The sequence below is a fragment of the Talpa occidentalis genome, unplaced genomic scaffold (genome assembly GCF_014898055.3).
Source record: "Talpa occidentalis isolate TD23 unplaced genomic scaffold, MPIMG_talOcc4v2.1 talOcc4.2, whole genome shotgun sequence".
NCBI classification, from domain to species: domain Eukaryota; kingdom Metazoa; phylum Chordata; class Mammalia; order Eulipotyphla; family Talpidae; genus Talpa; species Talpa occidentalis.
In genome coordinates this window covers 151,513,345-151,520,292 of record NW_023602073.1, presented here as the reverse complement: position 1 = coordinate 151,520,292, position 6,948 = coordinate 151,513,345, and the positions used below count along the sequence as shown (strand labels likewise).

The following is a 6,948-nucleotide window of genomic DNA, read 5'->3' as shown; positions in this document are numbered from 1 at the left end:
TCCGCAGCTGACGGCCGTGGGGGCGTCACCCAGGTTGGGGACCAAGAGTTCGGAACAAGCTGTTCATAGCAGCTCAGAAGGGGCACGCGACCCCAGGAGAGGCCGAGCAAGCGTGCTAGATACACTTAGCAGCACATCTCGCAGGCCTGGAAATGAACGCTGCTCAGCTGCACTCGCGCACATGATGAATAAAACATAATATTAGAGAAAGAAGCCGCACACGCCAAAGGACAGCGCACACGACAACTGCTACAAAGTAACAAATCAGGCATGACTAATCTGTGCAATAGAAGGAAAAGCAGGGCCAGCTACCCTTGGTGGGAGGGCGGAGAGTGTCTGGAGGGCTAGAAGAGAAGCTTCTAGAGTGTCTTAAAGGCAGGGCCCCAGGGTGGAATGCAAGTCACCCTGGCGTGTTTCCCTTTTGGAAATCCACTGGTGTCTGCACTTTTCATTTTGTACATGGTGCTTTTTCTTTTCTTTTTTTTTCAATTTATGCATACAAGAGCTGGGGCGTAGGCCATGGTGCAGGAGGTGAGAGGACTCCCCAGAGACAGAGCAGGGAGCAGAACAGGCGGATCCACTGAAATCTACTGCTGCAGGGAGCAGCGGGGAGACAGGAGAGGTCTGCTGCACCACGTGGGTCAGCTCCATGGCCGGGGATCGAACCAGGCCTCAGTGGCTGGCAATAGCTTGATAGCACTGAGTCTTTAGCCCCTGGGCCACCAGGGAGGCCCTATATGGTGCTTTTTCCAAGTAAGATATGTCCACGGGAAAGCCAGTAAAATAGAAAAACTCAGCCCCATGCACAAGGAGACCCATTGTCTCAGAGCTTTAATAGTTCTAAGCAGGTTTCATTGTCCTATTTCACTGCATAGTAACTCTGCACAAAGCGGGGTCATTTCCAGAGAAATCTCGCGTGGTCCCGGTGAGAGGTTCCCTTCCTATGAAGATGACTGCTCAGCACCCTGGCCTAGCGTGTGCGGCCTCACGTCCACTGAGCACGGCCTGCCGTGCCCCAGCCTCTCCCATGCCGAAGCCGCTTTGCTCACCCATGTGACACACCAAAGTGCAGGTGCCAGCCTCTCCCATGGGCGCTCACTTCCTGCATCCCTCAGCACTGCCGCCTTCAGGTCAGCTGCCCACAGCTGCCCGCCCTGACCCAGCTCACCCCACTTCCCCACCCACAGAGCCCTCACCGCACCATCAGCTTCTTGTACCCCAAGCGTTGGCTTGGATCTGCTTCCGGAAGGAGCTTGGTTGAACGTGATGTGATGGAAAATAGAGATTAATTTCTCTGCCTTCAAAACGATCCAGAGTCAAAGCTGCAGGAATGATACCTGGGGTGAAGGTAAGCTGTGAAAACGGAATCGCAGTGGAAATGAAAGGCAGCTAAGGAGTTGATGGAGCCTGGGAACCCTGGTGATGTCATGGGAGAGCTCACAAAGTTCTCACAGCTCAGGAAATGGAAGGGGGGTGTTTCCGGTAAGGTTGAGAGGCGTTCCCGAGGAGCTCAGAGTCACTGGAGAAAAAGCAATAAGAGATGGAAAAATGCAAGAGAAATGGATGTGAGAGTCCGTCCTCATCAGCCTCCCTGAGAGCTGTGCTCACCCCCCATGGGGGTTTCATGATGTATGAAGGTGGAGAAAAACGCGTCACAAACTCTCAGGGGGGCATGAGCTTCTCTCCATGTGGCAGGGAAGCCTGGCATCACATGTCCTTCCAAGATGGAGCAGGAGCACCTCGCCTGGCCTGTGGAGCACGGGGACAGCGCCTCCCGCGCCGGACGGAGACCCAAAGCCAGCCTGGGCTGCATCCGGGGTCAACAGAGTCTGCAGTAGGTCACACACAGCAGACCCATGGCAGGTAAACTCCAGGGACCCCATGAGGAGCACTGACGCTGACAGTGCCGGGGAGTGGGGAGCAGTTCCTGGATAAAGGGGTTGAGCTGCTGCTTATGAGGGGTTGCCTCATGACTGAGGTGTCATAGGCACCCAGAGAGGCCCCCTCAGTAAGCCAGGAAGCTCTGCAGAGAGAGGGGGGACCCCACCCTTTGGAGGGCCCAGCTGCCCTCCCAGAGCTGCCCCCCTGAGCAGGTGCCGGCAGAGGAAGCAGGGCCAGCGCTGAAGTTAGCCCGACCCATGCGGCTTCCAGGCTAATCCTACTCTCTCCAACCCTGACACCCTGGAAAAAGCCATCCTCAGCCTCAGGATTTGCAGCCACAAAATGGGAATAATTGCACTGACAGGCCAGCATGACTGAAGAGAACGCATTTGACACCATCACCCCCCCTCCCACATTCTTTCATTAAATCACATTGATTGGCAGTGCTGGTGTGGCTCTTCTCAGAACCACGGCCATCATTGGGCTAGTGGCCACTGAGGAGCCTTTCCGTGGAGGCGAATCTGGGCCAGGTCTGCCCTAAACAGGGGCTCGGATCACGCGCTGACCTCCGTCCTGGGTCGGAAGCCCTCCAGGGTCTGCAGCCGCTGACCGAGCTCCTTCCCGCCCCACTTTCCACATCAGCTCTCACAGGTACGTCAAAGGCTGCAGGGCACAGGGCCGCCACACATGTTTTAGCCATTCCAGGAAGAAACCTCAAACAGAAATAGAAAAACAGAAGCAAAGTCAGAATCAAGGGAAAAAATTGCTGCATGTGGACTTGGACCCTGGGGCGGGCACCTACTGACTGAAAGTTGCTCCAAGTGGAAATTAACGGACGGGAAATGAACACGACTCCTGACTGGAGGCCAAGGCCGCGGTGTGGAGACAGTTGGTCAAACTTCAGAGGAGCAAGATGGAATGTTGTTTTCCAGAAGCCAATGCCAAACAGCACACCATCTGAAATTAAAATGCATTGATTAAAAAGTCTTCAGTAAATAAAATGGACCCCAGAAAAGGCTTTGCCAATGTCAACAGAATCACAATTCAGTTCCAAACAAGCAAATTTCAGAAATTGTAAAACCTCAATGCATTAATTTATGAGTATCATAGGCTCTTGGAACAGGTTATTTGAGTTCAGTGTCTAAGTGTTTCGTGAGCCTCAGAAAGAGGATTCAACTCATTGGGTCAAAATATTCATTTTTGATTTTTAAGAACCATTACAGTATAAAAAGACAATTAAATTAGGTTTTGAGTATCTACCTATGTTGTTCTATTCTAGAATGTGGATGCAATATATATATATATATATTTGTATAATTTATTTAATTATATATGTTTTGCATCATTGTTCATTTTTGTAAAATGTCTGCTTTCCCCTCTCGGGGGAAGGCCCCACGGAATTCCCACCACCCGTTCACCCGTGGCCATCACCACAGTCCCTGGTGCTCTTCCCACCCTGGTTTTAATCCCTCTCCCTCCTCCTCCCCTGCAGAATGTCGGATTTATAGTTGCTTGTTAATTTTGCTTGTTTTGTTTTATTTTTTTATTGTTATTATTTTCCCTTACTTGGTTCCCCTATTTTCCTCCTGTAAGTGAACCCACCCAATATTTTTCTTTTTCCTTCTGACTTACTTCACTGAGCATAATCCTTTCAGCTCCATCTATGTTGCTGCAACACATGTGCAGAATATAAACATTGTGGGCCTCCCCGGTGGCACAGCGGGTTGAGCACCATGCTGGGAAGCTGTCTGCAGCCTCTGCAGCATGGGTTCAATTCCTGGCCAGCCAAGGAGCAACCCACCTGGCGAGCAGACAGCCCGCTGCTCGCCCTGTCTCGCCCTCTGCTCCCCTCAGCGGTGTATTTCGGTCATTCTGCCTATAACACACTCCGCTCTGTCTCTGGTGAATCCTCTCACCCTCCTGCGCCTCTGGCCTGAACCCTGGCTCTTGTATAAATAAATAAATCTTAAAAAAAAAAAAAAGAATATAAACACTGTGTTCTCCTTTTCCTACGCTCTACATGAAAGTCTCACCCGTTTAGCATGGCGGGGGCAAGATTGCTGCATTTAAGGCCTGGGATAACTCTGCACTATTTAGGGCCACAAAGTCGAGATATTTCCAGATGAAACCTGCGTATGACCTTCTTAATCAGGACAAGAGTGGAAGAATTAATAGCTTTTTTGAGTATCTAGATTGACATTTTACATTTAAAGATTCAGTGTCTGGCTTCATTTTCCAGTTTCATTGATGCCTGATGTTAGGTTAGTGTATGACATGGGGCTTGAATTTGGGGAGACTGAGAGATATGGATGATAGAAATTCAGGTAGGGGTTAAAGTGAATACTGAAATGCTTACAGAAGAAATAAAATTCTAGTTTTTGTTTGTTTGTTTGTTTGTTTGTTTGTTTTTAGTTTAATTATTTCTGCAAAGCAACTGATCAAGACCTGGTTGGAAGAGTGAAAGGTGCAGGCGGGTGAGAGAAGAGCCTCTTTGTCCCCGGGAGCTGCTGGCCCGCTCTGCTGCTGCCTTCCCCTGTCGCCGTCTAATGGCCACTAGATTGGAAAGGAAACAGGGGGGCCGCTCTGTCTCAGGGGACTCCTCTCTCCCCTCCCGGGGTTTTATTTCTTGAAGAGCCCGGAGACTAACACACTCCGCTGAGCAAGTGCCCAGGAGCCGGGCAGACATCACGTCTTCTCACGCCCCCCTCGCCACGCTCAGGCGGTGTCAGTGTAATGGCAAGACCCTCCCAGCGCCCCCCCAAGTCCCGCTCACTCCACTCCGGCCTTCAGGGCTCCACATGGTCCCTGGAAAGACTCGGGGTGCCACGGCCCCTCTCTTCCCCAGTGGCCCGGCAGAGGACAAGCCTCGGCCCCTGACCGCGCAGACCCAGCGCCAGCCTTCCCATCTGGAGCTGGCGTCTGACGAAAATTAATTCTTTATTGTTTAAAATGGACTCTTATGACTAATTCTTAATCATTACCCAGACTTAAACTATAATTCAGAGGCATTTTGGGGAAATATTATTAAATACCAATCTCAAATAGAAGCGGTTGGTTTTATAACACTTTAATACGCTTTCCGAGCGTCTGTCAGGGAATAGCTTTGACTTCAAATGAAATTGCTTTCTTATCTGGCGCCTTCTGTGATGCTGGAATCTAGCAGCCTCTGCGCCTGCGGCTCCCTGCCAGGAAACGTGCAGGCGCCTCCAGCTGGTCCACACGTCGGGGCTCGTGCCCTGCTGGGCCTGCAGACGTCTCCCCGTGTAAGGGGGCGCCACGAGGTCACTCCTGTCCGCCGCGATGACTGACCCACTTCTGATCTTCAGCTACCGGCTCATTCACTGTCCACGCCACGCACCGACTTCACACCCCGGGAGGCTGCTTGCGTCCCTTGTGCAGTTGGGGGGAGAATTAAGCACGTGATACCTGTAAACGCCCAATCTGCAGGCCGCAGGGCCTCACTGGCCTCGCCTTACCGGCACTGTGGTGAGCGTGTTGCTCTCACACCGAGTAGCCCCAGGACCAGAGACGGCAGGAGTCTGTGTCTCCTGATCCCCTAATGACATGTGAAATGGAATTGGGCAAGACGAGGTTTGGAAGGAGACCCTCGCACTAAGCCGGCAAGGCGTCCGTTTTCACATTGCTCTGAAGCTCCTCCAAACCCTTTATTTTTCTTTTAAAGACACGAACATAAAAATGTTACAGCTGAAGTAGGTCAGCAAGCCTTGGCTTTCGCATCGGATAGATTCTCAACGAGTAGGAAAGAGCGGCTTCGATTTTAAGCAGCCGAGAATGGCCCAGGGCTGCGAGACATCTCCCGGTCCTGCTGTCCCCCTTCTGTCCCCCCCACCCCTCCTGCCACACCCCCCGGGGGGCGGCCTTTGCTTCTCTAGCCTCAGAAGAAACAAACACCGTGGGAAATTTCAGATACGATCTAGATCCAAGTTGTAATTTTCCAAAAGTTTTTTTTAATATATTTAATAGCACTTTTAAATAATAGCCAAACTGTCCCTGCAGCATCCATCAGTCTGCTGAGATGTGAGCAGAGTCTGGGGCTACACTGAAATCTGGGGTGGGAGACCTCGGGCACGGGGGCTTGACGGTACCCAGGCCCTGGGCAGACTCACACCAGACACTCGGGCAGAACAAGCTCCGGTTTCCAATGTTACAGCGAAAAGCGGTGCTCTGTCACCTGGCATGTCCCGTAGCCTGAATAATTTTATTCAGTTGGGGTTGATTTTGTGCTTCTCCATCCTCCTTAACAAATTAAAAACTAGGGCTTCCCTGGTGGCACAGGGGCTTAAGTCTCAGCACTATGAAGCTATCGGCAACCACTGCAGCACGGGGTCGATCCCTGGCCAGGGAGCTACCCACAGGGCACGGCAGACCTCGCCCGTCTCCCCGCTGCTCACCTCAGCAGTGTGTTTCAGTAGATCTGTCTGTTCTGCTCCCCACTCTGTCTCTGGTGAGTCCTCTCACCACCACACCTCCCCCCACCTCTGGCTACACCCCAGCTCTTTTATGTATCAATAAAATAAATCTTTAAAAAAATAAAAACTAGGTTCTTCTTACATTAGACACTGTGGTTTTGAAATGTTGAGGTTGTGAGCACTCACCCAGCATACAAGATACTCAGCATCAAGCAGATTTGTTTTTGTTTAATTTGGCGGACATTAAAAGTTCCATCACGAAGGGCAACAAGGCCGGGCGGTCACACAGGTTTGGGAAGAGCCTGCCCGGATGACTAGAGCAGCAGTGACGGCCCCTGTCCCGCAGCGTCCTGCCCTCTGAGACCACAAGTGTCAGGTCCTGGGAGGGCTGGATGAGCTGACATACTCGACGTACTTAGCACAGTGCCTGGAACACACCAAGGGCTCCAGCAGGTGGTCGCCATGGTTACAGCTCCTCACGCTGTCGCGGGCAGCGAGCAGATGCTGACGTAACAGGGACTTCATCCTTGAGTCTCTTAAGGCAAGCGGACAAGCAGAAAAGTGCCGGAATGAAGAAACGATGCTATTCACGTCGGGGGCCCGTGTTTGGCCCTCTCCAGTGCTCGCACGCACGTTC

General features: G+C 51.7%; 1 long non-coding RNA gene across 1 annotated transcript; it reads right to left on the bottom strand.

The window, feature by feature from the left end:
• Window positions 1–2,371: 2,371 nt before the first annotated feature.
• LOC129146351 (uncharacterized) lies at window positions 2,372–6,736 on the bottom strand. Its single transcript, XR_008552922.1, has 3 exons — window positions 6,498–6,736; window positions 2,684–2,838; window positions 2,372–2,594 (listed from the first exon to the last, which is right to left on the bottom strand). It is a non-coding gene; the product is annotated as an uncharacterized LOC129146351 (long non-coding RNA).
• Window positions 6,737–6,948: the final 212 nt, after the last annotated feature.